The sequence below is a fragment of the Camelus dromedarius genome, chromosome 10, assembly GCF_036321535.1.
Source record: "Camelus dromedarius isolate mCamDro1 chromosome 10, mCamDro1.pat, whole genome shotgun sequence".
In the NCBI taxonomy this organism is placed as follows: Eukaryota; Metazoa; Chordata; class Mammalia; order Artiodactyla; family Camelidae; genus Camelus; species Camelus dromedarius.
Genome location: NC_087445.1, coordinates 30,358,091 through 30,377,572, shown reverse-complemented (window position 1 = coordinate 30,377,572; position 19,482 = coordinate 30,358,091). Strand labels below are relative to the sequence as shown.

The 19,482-nt window shown below is 38.7% G+C and overlaps 1 long non-coding RNA gene across 1 annotated transcript in view; it reads right to left on the bottom strand.

The window, feature by feature from the left end:
- Positions 1-19,482, bottom strand: part of LOC135322342 (uncharacterized) — a 94,656-nt gene that overhangs the window by 63,194 nt on the left and 11,980 nt on the right. The gene's annotated exons all lie outside the window — the stretch shown is intronic.

Below are 19,482 nucleotides of genomic sequence, written 5' to 3'. Positions count from 1 at the left end.
TGTTCTGCAGCAATTCCTAGTTAGTTATCACCTCCAGCTGAAGGACTGGAGGGAAAACAGCCTAGCCACATTCTAGAAAGATAAACTCCTGTCTTAAGTGACATTTCAAAACAGAATGTCCATCCCCTATAATTCTGGCCATTATGTCTTTGAATAGACCTAACTGATTATACATCACTGGTCATGTTGACTCCAAGTTTGCCCTTATTTATAGCTAACCCCAATGGAGAAGGAAACAGAACCCCACACTCAGGGGACATCAGGATAGTAGCACCCTGTAGGAATCTGTTTTGGGTTTGTTTGAACTTTCTTATATCTGATTTTCACAGGAGCTATGTTTTGGGGTATTTTTTTTCTCTTTTCCATTTTCAAAACGCCAGGACCTGGTAGCTTTTTTCATTCCTCCAGTCACACTGCCTGAGTTAAAAATTTGTGTCTTATATTGGCTTTTAGCAAGGAGACTAGGATTTTATTTGCTTGGGTGTATATACTGATAATGCCTCACTGCCTAAAGGTAGTCCCTACAGCCTAAGAAGGTGACCCTGTTTTGTTGATTTTGAACGCTCCTCCTATATTCCCTTGGTTTTCCTAAAGCAAAACCAAATACCACTATAAACGCAAAAGCACTTGATAAACTGTAAATTTACTGATATAAAGTCCACAGATTTCTGAAGACAAAGTTTTGCCTGGATTAAAATAAGATGCTCAACTATTTTACATTTTGTGTTTTAATTTGCTGTGGTTTTCTATGCTGAAGAACTAGACACAAACTTGCAGCATGCATGAAGCAAAAGTAGCCCAACAGGCAAATGCTTTGACCCCATATTGCAGAAAGCCTTGTGTTAGACAAAATCTCAGGCTGGCATCATGGGCCAAACCCAGAATATGTTCTATTTTATTTAGTCATTCGAATAAATGCAGTAACAGTTTCCTCCAATAAATCCTCAACTCCTTGAGAGCAGTAAAGAACATAACTATTTTTGTTCATCATTGTATTCCCACACCTGCCTTAGGGTAGATGTTCAATAAATACTTGTTGAGTAGTTAATGAAGGAATCAGTATCACATACTTCAGACATCAAATCTTGGATCCAAGAGATTATCAACAACATGAACTTGTTGACAATTTCCTCCTGCTTTTGAAGCATTACATTTCCCTACTCAAAGACAATTTGAGACCCTACTATGTGTCAGGCACTGTGCCGGGCTCTGAAGGCACAGAAATCAATTAGACATGGCCCGTGCTCTCTAGAAACAGATTTTCAAATCATTACAATTCATTGCAGTAGGTGCTAAAGTAGAGGATATCTGTAAAGAAAGGGTGTTCAACTCTGCCTTGGTAGGTCAGAAAAGAATACAGAGAGGCAGAAAGTCGTAGAAGACAAGTAGGAATTTGCCAGACATACAAGAAAAGAACATTCCAGACAATATCCAGAGGAACTAAGTCATGAAGGAATGTAATAGAATGGCATGTTCCAGGAAATACCAATAAGTCATTGTGGCTAGAAAGAGAGGGTAAGTGGTGAGAGATGAGGATGGAGAATTAAGCAGAGACAAGACCATAAACAGTCTTTAATGATATCTGATATGAGTATTTAATCCTGTAGGAAATGAGGAGGCATCAAAGTTACTTAAATCAATTTCATTTTTAGATGGATCACTCTGGTCACTACAGAAATAGACTTTGAAGTATTTAAGAGATAGAATCTCCAAGACTTAGGAAACAACTGCATAGGGGAGAGAGATGGATAGATTTGCAAGTTGATAAAGATGTAGAATTTAAAAGACTTGATACTGACAATGCTAGAGCTTTGTTTTCAATTTGCTTTGGCTTTTTTATTGGATTCCTGCATACCTGCATCAGCAGCTATGGACACCAACTAAAATGCCTTATGAGCATGTGGACTCTGGATCAAAGTTTTCCTCCAGATTTTCTTTCTTCCACTTGCTCTACCCTTCCCCTGCATTGCTGACCCTCATTCTCTAGCCCGTCTACCTTCATAATTTGATCAATTCCGCCCATCTAGCCCTATTTGGATTTTGTAACCTAGCCTCAGTCTATTTAACTTTAACTAGAACACTTAAGGATGCAATTTCCAATAATCCTCAGAATATGCAAACCCTCAAAGATGCCCCATCTGATTCAACCTCTGAGAACCACTGGTTGGGAGTGATGTTGGAAAAAAATTCCGAGACTCTCAGTTTTCTTGGTCTTCCATTGCCCATAAGAGAAGGGGGTTGGGGTGGAAGGTAGAAACAAGCTTGAAAGTTCTTACTCCCACAGATGATACTCCCCATGTAGCTGGCAAGAATGGAAGCAGAGTACCAAGCCCTTGAACAAGCATCAAACATACCCCACCATATTACAAGCATCACTCCCAGAGAAATTCACCTGCACTTCTGGAGACTACTTTATTCTAAGCTCCAGATTGGAGAGAAATTATATCACGTATCTCCTCTCAGAATGTGCACAGACTGCAGAGAAGTGGGCAGTGATTCAGAACTGTAAAAGTCTTTTGACAGTGCTAGGCAATGTGCCTGATAGCCCTACCTATCAAGGGGAAAATGATGCCATTTGTTGACTCTGATAGGGGATGAGGTCATTTGCATCTGGGCCATGGGATTTCAGTTGTTGCCCATGAACTCCAATGTAAGAAAAAATGGTAAGTACCACTGTATCAACTAAGGCCTCCATGTAATTACTATCTGAGACCACTCCTGCTGACCAGACCAATTGGTGGGAGGCTCAGTGATGCTATGACTTCCAGTGCCTGGAATCTCATTCCCATAAGACAAGTGACAAATGGAAGAATGCCTTCCTGATGATGCACCATAGCCAGCTACTATGACACATTATCATGGCACTTGGTCATCTCTCAGAAGTTACTAAGAAGGACCCTAAAACATTAAAAAAAAAAAAAAAGTCTGGTAATTCCTGAGAGATCATCTAGTAATTTAAAAGTTCATTCCCTGTTTACCTACTATACTACCACCCAAATACATGGCCACCTCAAGAAGAGAAGTGGGTCCTTCTAGAAGCTGAGGGTTTTGGTCACCTCTACCCGAGTCCTGGCTACCAGGTCTCAGACCTATAGCATTAGAACTGGTAGCTAAGTGGAGAAAAAATGATTACTTAACTCAGAGGGATAATTCATAGACCTGGCTGAGCCAAATTTTCTTTTTAGAACATTAGAAGTAAGAGATGAAAAGACTCAATTAGATTGAAACTGATCTGTACCATCATATAGGTATGGGTTGGGGTTTTTTGTTTTGTTTTTGGAACATATCCAAACACAGATGGTAATCTACTGTAAGGAGACCAGAGCAGTTGTACAGAGAGTTGCCATGTGACCACCTAGCCAGGGCTGAGGGCAGGGTACAATTTCAAAGAAGTGAATGTGAGCTGGGCTGTTATGCCAAAACTTAACCACTACAGAAATGCTCTCTGATACTCCTCAAGTCCCATGTCCATGTCAGAAAAAAAGAGTCATCTGGGTTTTTAAGGTGACAGAAATCACTTACTCCTTTTAGGAAAGTTATAGATCATAAGGGCAGTCTTGGGAACTACTAGGAAAACTAGGGAGACCCTGGTACCCTGGCCAGGGAAGAGGAGAAACCTCTGCTCCTAATACACTGTTGATTTTTATTTAGGAAAGAGTTTATTTGCTTATTCAACAAATATTGAGCACCTACCATGTACCAGGCACAGTTTAGGTGCTAAGGATTCAGCAGTGAGAAAGACAAAACATCCTTGACTTCATAGAGCTTACATTCATATGAGGAAAAAAATTAAATGATAACAAACACCCATGCATCTACCACACAATTTACAACCCAGAATAGCTATTTACCAGAGGCTATGAACACTTTATAAGATGAAACTGATTCCTTCCTAATTAGTTTGGGTTCATAACATGCTTAGCCTCTCCTTGTTTTTCATGTTTTAACTTGATAGTATGGCTTCAAATATCCTAATATTGACTCAGAAACCTGTATTATAACCCAGGCCAACCACGCTTTTGATAAACTGGCTACAAACCTTCAGGGGTTATTACTACTCCTTCAGATACCAAAATTCACTAGAATGACTTACAGAACTCAGGAAAGCCCTACAGTTATGACTACAGTTTTATTATAAAGCATACAAATCAGGATTGACCAAATGAAGAGACACACAGAATGAGATTTGGGAGGAAACCTGAATCTTCCATGTCCTCAGGATGCATCATCCTCCCAGCACATCCATGTATGATTACCAACCTAGCAAGCTCACCTGAGCTTCAAGTGTCCAGAGTTTTTATTGGGATTTCAGTACATGGTATGATTGATTGGATTATTGGCCAAATGGTTGAATTCAATCCCCAGCCTCCTTCTCTCTCTAGAATGTGGGTGGTCAGGCTGATACCATGTGACTCAAATCCCCAGACCTCTAATCACATGGTTGGCTCTTTCCAGCACTGCCAGCCTCCATCCTGAAACTATCCAGGCCCCTACCATGAATAACAAAGACACTCCTATCACTCAGGAAATTCCAAGGATTTAGAGGCGCCTTACGAAGAATCAGGGACAATGACAAGCCAATGTTATTTATTACACAAAAACCAGGCAATAGGAAGCTGCCCTACAAAATGGCCTTTCAAGCTCCACAAACACAAGCAAAGGGCACTGTGCCTCTATGCTAGCCGGTAAAGACTTCTTACAATTCATCTGTTCCTTACCACCACAAAAATCACATGTGATAATTCACAGCACTGCTTCACCAGCCAACATACACCATTCCATAGCTCTTATAGCTTCCAGATCATTATTTACCCCAAATTTCCAAATTCCTGATCATTAGTAACACCCTAGTGGTTGGCACCCAGAAAAGCCACAGACTACCAATGGAGGCGTAAAAAATCAAATGCACCAATGACCATTGGATTGGGGCTGCACTGGAGATGAAACAACTGCTCCACTCAGCCCTGCACAAAACTGGAACATTTCTTCCTTAGCATATTCAAAATCTTTATCTGCCCTGTGGAAGTTGATATCTAATTAGTCCCATCCCTGCATAGTCATCCTGTCTTCCATTGATCCTTGAGGAGCCTGGTCCATCTAGATCTTTACCCACCTTCACATATTATCTGTCAGGCCCAAAACCTAGACTGGGAAGCCAGAGCACACAGAAGTATTAGACATCTGCTGGTTGGTACCTTGTCCCTCCCCTATGGTACTTAATACCATGGAGCCATTATGGAGCTGGGAAAATGGTGGTGGAAATCAGCTTCCTGCTGCAAACATGTCCTCAACCCTGGCCAGGGCCTTTCATGAAGCTCTCCTGATGGTGGACAGTTAAGGCAGTTGGGGTGAACTTTGGCAGCAGCCACCCTGGACACCATCTCAGTTATTTCTGGCCTGCTGTCACTCTGAACTCTCCTTCCTCTGTACTCTGCCCTCCCTCTATCTGACTCCAAACCTTTGGCATTCTATGTCCCAAACTTTGAGCCTACCTCTGGCCCTGTGAATTTATTATTCAAACCTAGTGTTCCCATCAAATGGTTCTTACCTTTTCCTAATAGACTTAGTTTGCCCTTTGATCTCTGATTCTTTGTTGCTGTCTAAGAAAGCCTGTTAAGCCCAGCTGAACCTTATAGGAGAGAATATAGTCAACCCATACATTTGAAGTCACCAAAGATTGGCTAGTTTGTAATGTATATAGTTGCCAAGAAGGCAAACATTTATAATAAGAACTAACATTCATAAGCCATTTACTAAGGACCAGAAACTATTCTAATGCATTTCATGCTTTAATTCATTTAATTTTCACTATAGCTTTTCAAAGTAGATTATTATTCCAATTTTACAGATTAGGAAACCAAGACTCAAAGAAGTAATTTTCAAAAACACACAGCTAATAAGTGGCAGAGCCACAGCAAGCCAGGAAGAGGAAGTCTCACCAGAAACCAACCATACCGGCACCTTGTTAGACTTCCGCCCTCTAGAATTGTGAGAAAATAAATGTCTGCTATTTAATCTATCCAGTCTGTGGTATCCTTTTATCACAGCCCTACCAGACTAATATAATCTCCTTCAAATTTTTACTCAAAAAATTTTTGGCCACCCTCTGTACAGTTTTAACGACCACATCTCCATTTCTGGCTTTAGCACCAGATACCATAGACTATATTTTTGCAATTTGTTTATGGTCTACCTCTTCCACTAGAATGTAAACTCCATAAGGGCACAGAATTTGTCCATTTTGTTCACTATTACATCCCCAGCATCTAATGCAGTGTCTGTCACGTAGTAAGTACTCAATAAGTAAATGATAGGAGGGAAGAAAGTCCAGGAGCTACCTGGGTTGGCCTTCCTCATATTTCACCAAACTCCATAGGACAGGAAGGAGGCAGGGCTGGGACAATAAGTGAAACTTGATCTGCACTTAGAATGGGGTCAGCATGATGACAAATATCACCTTTAACAATCAGAGTAGCTAGAGTCAGAAAGACACACTAGGTCCAAACCAAGGAGACGTCTTAAGTCACTAAAAACTTAAGGGCACCTAGGCAGCCAATGACTAACTCTGCCATATACCTGGTTGTTAAGCCTTGTGGCTTTTACTTATGCTTATTTTACCTGCTCAGAAGTCTGCCTCCAGAATGCTTTAAAGGCTTTCACTCTTAATTTTAGCACTCTTTTCCTTAGCCCAGACAGAATGGTAGTGATATGAGGAATGAAATGCAAGTGTGCTCAGTGCCTTCAAAGGTTTCCTTCCCTCCTAAAGCTTGAAAGTCCTAGAAAAGGAAATGTTTATAGTGTTCCCCCAGGTAGCAGCTGGGAGTCCTCCAGGCTCCACCAGGAATCTCTTTTTAGGCCTAGCTTGTGCCATTGTCTATCTTGTTGTCAGCCACTTGGATTTCACCTCTCTCCCTAGCCTCTTTTGATGGCATCTTAGTTTGGGTTTCATTCCTGGATGCTGTCTCTTGAATTATCTTAAGCACTTTACTCAGAAGTCTCTGAGCAGCTGAACTCAGCACCTGGGGCTCCTCCTCCTGCTCCTCCAGGAGTGGTTTTAGAGCAAAGGAATAGACAAACTCTGTAACACACCCCTTCTCCCAGCCAGCTCTTCTCTACTCATAGCTTCTCCTCAACACTAGGGGGTGCTACTCACACTTATTTTGTCATTTTGTGCCACACAAACCCCACTGTCCTGTTCATCCCTAAAACTTCATCAGTCACATCTCTTAATGAATGTTTATCATTAAAGCTTAAATCTGTGACTCTCCCTTAAATATGGATAAACCTCACACCAACACCTCATGCAGAAAAAGATTTACCATTAACTACCGTTTTGACCTTAACCTGTAGCACCTACTTGGAATACTGAAAAGAAGGTCAGGGGGGGATTTTTTTCTTTTAACTCCATAGAGTATCTGACTCCATGTATTCTGTGTATTCACTTCAGGACCAGGCAAGTAGAGGAAATCCTTGCTCTGATCCAATAAGAGAGAAATCCTTCTCTGAAGGAAGAGGTTGTTTGTGGCACTGGAGGAAGAAAGAAGAGGACGAATTATTGAGGTCAGTGGGTGAAAGACAGGAAAAGAAAGGAAGTGTGCCAGGAGCTACTTCAAAGCTGGGCAAGGAAGAAGTCTTCTCACAACACATCATCCCCCAGGCCCCAAACCCTGAAAGCCACCAGCTCAACACCTCATTACCCTCCTCCCAGTCATTTCTTAGGGAGATTCCTTGCCCCAGGCGACAGAGGCTCAGAAGTGGGGGAGGGGAGGGGAAAAGAATCTCCATTCTTCCTCCAACCCTAGTCAGACCCCTGAACACATCTCCCTGAAAAATACCACTCACTGAATGGCCAAGCCCTAAAGTTCTGTTGGAACTCTACTTCAGAGCATTATGGGTTAAACATACTAACCACCATGCATAATTTTGTTTTTATGGAGAATGCATTCTAAGTTCCACATAACTCACTTCTACAAAAGAACTGCTGGAATTCTGTCATTTCAACAGGCTGTGTAACTCTCAAGTGAGAGAGGAAGATACATTAATGTGTCTTGGGATTGTTAGCTTCATCGGACAAGGAAAGATTGTGTGTCCTTTTTGCTTGAGAGCTTTCTTATACTGCCTTTGGATCATCTAGAGATAAAGAAATACATTCCCTTCCTTCTTGCTAGGACTTAAAGTATTCTGAGGCCACTGACCAACACATCCATTGATTCCTGCAGTGTCAAAGCAAAAGTGCTGTGTCTCATTTGCTTAGAAATGCAAGAGAACAAGTAAAAGTCAAAAAAAGAAGTTTAACGTTAGCTTCTCTGGGCATTTTGATCATGAAAACCACTAAAGCATACCTGATAAAAGTGGGCTCAGAGAACAAGTTCATCTAAATTCAGATTAATAAACTGTACTTTAGGCACTTAAATATAATCGTGTGTATGTGCATACACACAAGCACACACTGAGGGCAAGTGGAGAAAATGACACGCTGTCTTCTCAGTGAAGCCGAAAGTCTAGCTAACTCTAAAAAGATGTCATTACTAAGTGAGCTACAGTTCACTGTCTATGTGCAAGCTAGCCACTAAATCATATTTATCCTTCTGGCGGGCCCTTAGCAAAACAGGACATTCATCTTCTAGTACATAGAAATAGTTCTATATTGCAAGTTTTCTTCTGAGGGAAAAACATGATTTGAAAATAGCAAGAGATAAAACAAGCTTTTTCAAGTGACTCTTCAGTAATTAATATTTTTACATATAAGAAATGCCCTACAAACATTTAAAAAGCGTTCCTGAGTGTCAGGACAGTGATGTAAAAAAAGTCCAGTAAACCTCTATATGCATTTGAGCACTTCCTATGTGTTAAGGCCTTTACTTCTATTATCTTCTTTAATCCTCACTAAATTCTTTTAAGGAAGAAATTAACTCTCCCATTTCAAAACTGAAAAAGTTAAGGCAGATAGACTAAAGAACTTGCCCAAGTCTTTGAAGCCAGCTAATGGCAGAGTAGACATTTGAATCCAGATGCATCTGACTCAGAGCCTGGCTCTCAGCTACTCTGCTGCCTCCCAAATGGCAGAAGTCCTGATGCTGCTATTAAACGTTAGCTATGATTACCAAGGATTGCCCAGGGGCATATTTATAGTGCAAGCATCATGTGTGACACACTCTCAAAGGGTTTCTCTGTAGGAAAGAGTGCACTTGCCAGAGGAAGGTGTTTCTGAACATTATTACCAGTAACAAACTTTTAAAATTAACCTATAATTTTTGTGCAATAGACAATCTTTAAGCAAGTACCTAAGAACATGAATAATGCAAACTGCATAAAAATGGGCATGTTTTGTAGGGATATGGGTGCCCTGCTTAGGGGAGCTGGCAAACAGAGGGGAAAGGCAAACACAGGTGTATGCATGTGTGCATACACTGCATGCACCTTGAGGAGTAGCTCTGTTATCACCCTAGAGAGAGGTATGTGCTGGTCCCATCTCCAGCCTTATACAGAGACTTGTTAATATTGAGAGGCTCAAGCTCAGTGACAGTGAGCTAGCTCATTGCATAATCCTCTCTTGAGGCTGTGGCTGACTGCAGTGGAAGTTTGGATCACTTCTCCCAGGATAGCCCATAAAGCTCTAGATGTGTCAATCCTTCCTCCTGATAGATGAGCAATGCCTATCAGTTCTTGTGGGTGGACCTTCACTGCTCCCCCTTTCCTCTGGGAAATGACAGTTGGGCTTCTGGATCAAAGCAATCACCCTCCACATCTCCTAAAATGCAGTATGAGAAATGCAATTACTTTGCACCCAACAGTATTCCCCACCCCAACTCACCACCAACCCCCAACCAAAGCTCTAGATATTCATGAATCTTTATGGCTGCTTAATCTCAGAGAGTTCTGCTGAATTGCCTCTAAATTTCTCTGGATTGGTGACTAGAGATGGGCTTAGCTGCCCACAGCAGCTGCTAGACCCACTATCTGTGAAAGCAGGGTCTAGATCTACATGCTAACCTCTACGGACTAGATGAACCCAGCAGAAAACAGTCCTCAGGACTCTGAATTTTCCTTCTGTAGTGTCATATTCCCCAGGCCCAGGGACTGAAGGAAAGCAGAGCCATTGCCTTGTTGCCAGGGCAACCAAGCAGGTGCTCTGAACCCAGTGGTTCATAACAAAATGCTCAATTTCTCCTTGCTAGGAGGCAGAGGTTGTTCTAGCTAGGGTAGAAGTTAGATTCCAAGTGGTCAGAACTGGAACAGTGTTTGCCATGTGGCATCAGGAGGTCAGATGAGCCAGCTAATTCAGTGTCCATTAGGGAAAGCTTACATTGGAAAGCTGGCAAGACAAAAAGCTAATACATAACCCAAAAGCCAGAGGTTGGCATTACAGAACAAAGATTTGGGATACAGAATCAGGCTGTGGTTCACTTTATGGGAAGAGAGAGAGCAAAGAAATGTATCCAAGAGCACTACTGCAAAGAAACTTAGAGTGTTCCTAAGTGTAACCAAGACACCATGAAACATAAAAGGATACACAGGCAGACTTGTCAGCTTCACAGCAAAGTATACAGATTTCTACCTCCTGCCCAGCTCTCAGGTGACTTGGAACAGATCCTCTTTCTGGTTCCAAGTCCAGGGGTGTGCATCAGTGAATCCTATTATAGAAAAGCTCCTTCCTTGGGGCTGTGGTATCACTTTGGCTCCAATTGAATATTTTGGGCTCCTCTGACCTCTGTTTGACCACAGACTAGCTGAAATCTCAAGTCCCTTCTTTCAAAAGTTCTCCAGTCCAAAAGCTTTGCAGATAAGCCTCAGACAAGGTCCCAATCAACTCTCACTTAAGGTTCTACAGACTTAAGTACAGTCTGACTGCAAACAAGATACCAATAAAACAAAAATCCAAATAAATGCCTTTTCATGGTCTTCAAACTTAGCTCATCAGTATCAACTTATTGCCACAGCTTCTCATGCTTACTTCCTTCTAGTTTCACCAGTCTTTTTGTTCCTTGATCATGCTAAGCTCCTGTATCACCCCTAGACACAAGCCCTGCCCTGAGTCCTCTACTTAATAGGGTTCCATCTAGCCTTCCTTAATTCAGGTCCCTCCCTATAGGACGAGGTCCTTAAGACAAGGGACATGCCTACCAAGATCCAGTACCTCACACTTGGGATTCCTAGGACCACGAAGGGCTCTGTCCAAACAGCCTCAAGCCTGCTTCCAGAGCCTGTAAGGATCTTTTCCCCACATCCATCCTCCTGAGGAGGCCACTCCCACTAGTATGTACATCTCTAGACTCTGTTACACAGCATAACATGGAATACAGTGATATAGAAAATAATAATTGAACAAAGAAATAAAATTACTCAGCATGTTTGATTAGGTCTTCCTAGAAAAAAAAAGTTAAGTTAAAAGCACTGCCTTCAGTTGTGCCCCAACTGAATGTCACCTCATTAAGGCTTTGTTAAATCAGAAAGCCAGGGAAACTCAGAGCTCAAGATGCCCTCAAGACATCTTTAGTTCTTGCCTAATTTAATGAAAATCCAGGAACTTGCTTGTAGTCTTCCAATATGTTCAGTGCTTCAAGGTGTGAGGATTAAATCAGCATTTCACAAGCCCATTGCTGAACTAATGCAACAGCACAAACTTTTATCACTGATGGTCAAGACTATCTCATTAAAATATTTTCTAAATCAGAATGTCAATCCTATTTGGATTCTGACACAGAGATTAGAATATTTAGTACTAGCAATCTTAAAAGAATTTCTCACGGACACTGGCTTGCTGACACAAACTAAGTGATAAATGTAAATAAAATTGATTAGATGCTATATGGCTATTCAGAAGGTCAGTAAAGACTAGCTGCCTTTCAAAATTTATAACTGCTTACCTATGTATTTATATTTCCCTTTCTAAGATCAACCATTTGGAGAGTGTCGAGGGCCATTTCCTTAACTCAGATTTCTTAGAAAACAACATGAAGCAAAACTTTGTGCTAATTATTCATTGGAGATTAAGTCCCAGCGAGGCAAGAGTGAGGGGAAAAGGCAAGTGAGGCAAGGAAGGAGAAAAAGGTAATACAATCTTTTTCATATGTACTGAGCTGGCCATATCTTTAAAAGAGATTTATTTAACAAGTTATTTGGTAACATACGATATCTCCAGAAAGGCATTTTTGGAATTACTGCACACTGGAATCTTTGAACGGCAAGAAATTTATCTTTCAACTTTTTTTTCCATCTCCTCTTTCCCATAAGGCATTAACTCCAAGTTGTTCCCACCACATAAAGAAAAAGAGTTTTTGATACTCCCTATTGGAGACGATTGGAAGAAAAACATTCATTAAATAGATAACTTGCATGGCAGATGCCAGAGGATAAACTGATGTGCTTCTGTAAAGTTAACCATATCCTGCCCACCAGCCACCAGTCTTCTTGCAGATTCACTTCTAGTGATTGGTTTGTTCAAATTATGTTTCCTCTTGACTCAGTTTTGGCAGGCTGTATATTCCTACAAACTTGTTCATGTCTTCTAGGTTGTCTAATTTGTTGGCATATAACTGTTCATAGTTTCCTCTTATGATTTTTTGTATTTCTGTGCTATCAGTTGTTATTTCTCCTCTTTCATTTCTTGTTTTGCTTATTGGGTCCTCTCTCTTTTCTTCTTTGTGAGCCTGCCTAGTAGTTTGTTGATTTTATTTACCTTTTCAAAAAAGCAGCTCCTGGTTTGATTGATCTTTTCCATTGTTTTTTATCTCTATTTTATTTATTTCCTCTCTGATCTTTATTATTGCCTTCCTTATGCTGACTTTAAACTTTGTTCTTCTTTTTCTAATTATTTTAAGTGGTAGGTTAGGTAGTTTTTTTGTTTGTTTGTTCGTTTATTCAAATTACACTTTTTAAAACTGAAGTACAGTCACTTACAATGTGTCAATTTCTGGTGTACAGCACAATGTTCCAGTCATGCATATACACACATATATTCATTTCATATTCTTTTTCATTAAAGGTTATTACAAGATATTGAACATAGTTCTCTGTGCTATACAGAATAAGCTTTTTTTAAAAATCTGTTTTTATATATAGTGGCTAACATTTGTAAATTTCAACTTCCCAAATCTATCCCTTTCCACTCCCTTTCCCCAGCAACCATAGGATTGTTTACCATGTCTGTGAGTCTGCCTCTATTTTGTAGATGAGTTCATAGTGTCTTTTTTTTTCTTTTCTTTTCTATTCTTTTTAGACTCCACATATGAGTGATATCATACGGTATTTCTCTTTCTGGCTTACTTCACTTAGAATGATGATCTCTAGGTCCACCCATATTGCTACAAATAGCATTATTTTATTCTTCTTTATGGCTGAGTAGTATTTCATTGTAAAAATATACCACAATCTCTTTATCCAGTCATCTGTTGATGGATATTTAGGTTGTTTCCATGTCTTGGCTATTGTAAATAGTGCTACTATGAACACTGGGGTGTATGTATCTTTTCGAATTGGAGTTCCCTCCAGATATATACCCAGAAGTGGGATTGCTGATCATATGATATTTTTTATGGCTGAGTATTCCATTGTATAAATATATCACAACTTCTTTATACAGTCCTCTATCAACAGACATTTAGGTTGCTTCCATGTCTGGGCTATTGTAAATAGTGCTACTATGAACATTGGGGTGCATGTATTGTTTTGAATTAGAGTTCCCTCTGGATATATGAAGTGGGATTGCTGGATCATATGGTAAGTCTATTTTTAGTTTTTTGAGGAATCTCCATACTGTTTTCCATAATGGCTACAACAACTACATTCCCACCAGCAGTGTAGGAGGGTTCCCTTTTCTCCATACCCTCTGCAGCATTTATTGTTTGTGGACTTTTGAATGATGGCCATTCTGAGTGGTGTGAAGTGACACCTCATTGTAGATTTGATTTGCATTTCTCTGATAATTAGTGATATGGAGCATTTTTTTCATGAGCCTATTGGCTATTTGTATGCCTTCATTGAAGAATTGCTTATTTAGGTCTTCTGTCCATTTTTGGATTTGTTGTTTTTTGTGTGTGTGTTAAGTTGTATATGCTGTTTATATATTCTGGAAATTAAGCCTTTGTCAGTCGCATCATTTGCAAATATTTTCTCCCATTCTGTAGGTTGTCATTTTGTTTTGCTTATGGTTTCCTTTGCTGTGCAAAAGCTTGTATGTTTAATTAGGTTCCATTTGTTTATTTTTTGTTTTATTTCTATTGCCTGGGTAGACTGCCCTAGCAGAACATTGCTAAGATTGTTTTGCCTATGTTTTGCCTATGTTTTCTCCTAGATTTACAGTGTCTTGTCTTATGCTTATGTCTTTAAGACATTTTGAGTTTATTTTTGTGTATGGTATAAAGGAGTGTTCTAACTGCACTGATTTACGTGCAGCTGTCCAGCTTTCCCAATGCCACTTGCTGAAGAGGCTGTCTTTTTTCCATTGTATATTCTTGACTCCTTTGTCAAAAATTAGTTGACCATAGGTATATGAGTTTATTTCTGGGCTCTCTATTCTGTTCCATTGATCCATATGTCTGTTGCTGTGCCAATACCATGCTGTTTTGATTAATATAGCTCTGTAGTATTGTCTGAAGTTGGGATGGTTATTCCTCTAGCTTCATTCTTTTCTTCAGTATTACTTTGGCAATTCTGGGTCTTTTGTGATTCCATATAAATTTTAGGATTATTTGTTCTAGTTCTGTGAAAACTGTCCTGGGTTATTTGATAGGGATTGTATTGAATCTATAGATTGCTCTGGGTAGTATGGCCATTATAGCAATATTAATTCTTTCAATTATGGCCTTTGTTTTAGTCTGTTTTGTCTGATTTGAGTATTACTACCCTCACTTTCCTGTAATTTCCATTTGTATAAAAAAATTTTTTTTCATCCCCTCACTTTCAATCTGTATGTCTTTCACCCTGAAGTGAGTCTCTTGCAGGCAGCATACTGAAAGTTTTTGGTTTTTAATCCAATCTACCATCCTATATCTTTTGATCAGCACATTTAGCTCATTGACATTTAAAGTAATTATTGATAGGTATGTTCTTATTGCCATTTTAATCCTTGTTTTCCAGTTGTTTTTGTGGTTCTTCTTTGTTCATTTCTTTTTGTTTTATTTTTCCTTTTGTGGTTTGATGGGTTTCTTTTGTAGTATGCTTGAGTTCCTTACTTTTTGGTTTTTGTGAACCTACTATATTTTTGATTTGTGGTTACAATGGAATTCAAATATGTTGACCCATAAATATATTTACTTGCTTTAAAGTGATAGTTATTCAAGTTCAAACACATTCTAAAAGATCTACATTTTATACTCCCCTCCCCTACATTTTGTGATTTTGATGTCCTAGTTTATATCTTCATACTTATCCTTTTACTGTTAATTGTAGTTTTAATCACTTTTACAACTTTTATTCCTTTTTAATCTATTTTAAAGGCTTATTTAAATGATCTTCAATCCTTTCATATATTTGCCTTTCCTATTATGATTTTGTCTCTTCTATAGATTCTTGCTTCTTTTCTCTTCAGTGAATACTCTTCAACATTTCTTTTAGGGTAGGTCTAGTATTGTGAATTTTTAGTTTTTTCTTTTCTAAGAAATTCTTTATTACCCTTTCTATTATAAATGATAATATTTTTAAGCAGATTACCCTAAGTTGCAGATTTTTTCCTTTCAGAACTTTGAACATGTCATTCCACTCCCTACAAAATGTTTTTACCATTGTTTTAAAGTGCATTTTGAAGTGCATTATTTACCAGTGTCAGAGTGAGAAAAATGAAAGTAGAAAGACTTTTCCTTTTGATCTCCATAAGCCATTCTAGAAATTATTAAATGTGGCATATGGATAATAAACATTTCTTTTGTCTCAGAAAACATCACTGAGCAGCAATAACAAAAATATATTACTTGGATTTTTGACAAAAATTAAGATATTTACAGTGGATAATATCTGTGGTTACTGTTGCTGGAGAAAAGGAACAGATTGTAAATTTTTTAACTTGAATTTTGTAAAGCAAATTAAAAACATCTTTTATATCTACAACTTTTTGTGATCATGACATCATATTTTAAACCCTAATGAAAGGTTTGGATTTTCAAAATAAGGCGAATTTCTGAGAACAAGCATACCAAAACTTGCCAGCATACAAAAGCCACTCCAGATTTGCAGACAAACCAACCAAGCAACCACAAGGCTTCTTCTCTTGCATTCACATCAGGAAAGCCAAATCAGAATAACAATTATCTTTCAAAATGATTTGTCTCAGTACACTCTTTCTTCTTTTTCTAAAACTATTCTTGAGACAAAACATACCTACAGCTTTTATCTCTTTGGGTTATGTATACTAAACTGTTTCTTTTCTCCCTAAGCATTTTTAGAAATTGTTCATTTGATTGAGTTTTTTGTTTTTTAAGGAAAATATTTCATCTTAACTATCTAGCTTTAGAAAGCAAAATTCTTTATTGGGCTATTTTTAGGATTTAATCTGATCTACTAAAAAGAAAAATAGCTCTGAAAAAATTCATCTGGAATTTTTTTGTTTTTTGCAAAGTAAACGAAATCAGATCATTGTATTCTTTCTCACAGTGCTTTTTCTACACAGTTGTTTTCTGTTATTTGTTTGCCAGTGAGCTTATTAACATTTTAGATAAGTGAATATTCTAAGATTAATATTCAACATGTGGTTAAAATTCTTTCAGCTCTTACCAATTTGAGGTTCTACCTGGCTGAAGTAAATTTAAATTTCTAAATTAGTTCTGTTTTTTTTAATAGCAGTTCATCCTTTACATAAGGCATTTTGCTGTTTGTAATGAGTAGTAAGTTGTAATCTTAGAAGGAAAGTGGGTAATGAGACAATTTCAAGTTCATGAGTGTAGCAATATCCCATAGACTGAATTGTGTTCCCATCTCCCGAAATTCATATGTCGAAGTCCTAATCCACAATGTGACTGTATTTGAGATAAAACACTTTAAAGAAGTAATTAAAATCAAATAGGTCATAATGCTAAGACCCTAATCCAACATGATATTCTTATAAGAGGAGGAAGAAATACCAGGGATGCACTCAACAAAGAAAAGACCATGGGACACACAGTGAGAATGCAGCTATCTGAAAGCCAAGGGAAGAGGCTCCAGGAGAAACCAAACTTGTGGACACCTTGATCATCCTTGGACTTCCATCCTCCAAACAAATTTCTGTTGTTTACGCCATCCAACTTTGTGGTATTTTGCTATGGCAACCCTGGCAAACTAATACAACATGAGAAGTATTTAAAACACCAAGTACCTTTAAGTCACATATAAATGCTTACCAATGTGAAGAGGGGAAAAAAAAAAGCCCTTCAGAAATCTTGCAAATAATTTATCAGGAAATAATAAACTAGTTCTATATACAATAGCAAATAGAATAACCATGTGGGACTAGATGCTTTAATGACTACACCATGGTTGAACTGACTGCTCAAAAACTGGGATACATTCAGAGTTACCAAATTAATCACAATATATGGGTTGGGACTGAGCCCAGAAATGATACAGGGAAATCATACTTCCTCTGTGCACAACTAATATCTCTAGTATTGGCCTGACTGGACTTTCTGATTCAAAGGAGGCATTCAGGGGCATCTATTCTGTTTCTACTTAGATTCCCAAACCACAGGACATATAAAAACCTTCAAGCAATATTTTAAGAGTTACTTTGCTAAAGTTACTGAATACAAAATCTGACAAGGCTATGACCCTGCCTCAATTACATTCGCCTTCCTTGAGTTTTGGGTTTGTTTTTTTTTTTTTTTTAATTTTTTGACAACTATAATTCATTTAGTGTATTTGCTGACTTTGGATAAAGTTGCTTTGGATATGCACCAATTTCAACCACATTCATCTCTAATCCATTATTTCTTCCCACCAATATAATTCAGAATAGTTGAAATCCTCAAGGAATATATTTTGAGTATAATCCTACTTTTTAAACTTTGTCCCTTGCTTCAATTTGTCCTCCATATTCTCATGATATTAGGAAGCTAAATACAAATACATTTTGGCTCTTAATTTTGATTTTTTAAAATTATACACATGGGATATTTTAACACATAAAAAAAAATCTAATAGCTCTAATTCTCTCATCTCTTCTCAGTCACACATCATTCCAGTCTCTTTACCAAAGCTCCTAAACCATACTGTGAGCCAAGTGTCTGCTGGCTCTCTCCTACCTTTCCCACCCCTGCCTCACCTCAGGGGGTTGGTCTCTTATCCCCTTCTGCATTTGTCCATGTTGTAGCAGCTTCTCTGTGGTCACTTAACTCCTAATCACCACCTCTACAGGGAGGTTTGGTTCACTTCACTATCTGTGGCCTTCTGAATTCTAGGATCACCATCCTCTACCCTGTTGTTCCAGTTACACTGGCCTTAGGGACAGGTGAGGTGGTAAGGCCGTTCTTCTGTTTACTGCCTTGTCTCTCAATTCCCTGCCCACTGTCCCCACAACACCACTAACACAAGGCTGCAGAATGGGTACTATGCTTTCCTGAAAAACTATGGGAAAGACAGAGTGAATTACAGTGTAGGAGAAAATACAGAACTGGCTGTTATAGGTCCAAAGGTATAGAAATAAGGGTGCACTTGGGCCAGCATCTTACTTCTTAGACTTGTTTCTACCACCCTCCTTCAAAGTTCACTTTGACCCAGAAAGCTCCTCCTTTTCCCTTCACAATGTGATGCTAACCCTACTTTAGAAATATTCTTGCCCTAACACAGGAGTGACGTACTGGTCTTAGGCTCTGTGCCTTGTGCCCCACCTCTACCTAGGGGAATTCATCTGAAGCTGAATATTTCCCCAAATCTGCATTATTATATCTAGAATAATAGTCCTTGGGATCTTCAGCAGAATTTTGGAACTCAAAGCATACACCCTTTCATGAAATCTTTGCTATTTTAGAGGAAAGCTATGCCTCCTCACTCCTTCTATGAGAATCTAGTGGAAAACACACATGCACACATGTATACATCCATGTGCGCGCACACACACATGCACATGTGTGCACAGAGTATATGCACCCACATGGTCACACAAATACATACATATGCACACATATGGGTGTATATGCATGTACCATACCTTTCCCCAAAAAAGAGATCAATCTTTCATCAATATCCTTAAGTTAGGAACCTGTAGAACACTTAAGAAGCTTTTAAATTTAGCTTTTCTTTACTTTCCACCAGATCAAATTCTTATACTGGGCCTTCTCCCTAATTAATCTCTGAAAAAGGAGGAGGAAGAATAGAAGCTTTTTAATTTTTCAATACAGATCAATCCTGAGGCCAGGGATAGGATTCGTTTTCATTTATACCACTAACAGAATTTTAAAACCTACTTTTTCTAGGAAGGACATCTATAAAATTATGTTTATGTATATTATAATACATATATGGTAAAGTGAATACATCATAAGTGTATAGTTCACTTGCTCTATATTCTTGCTA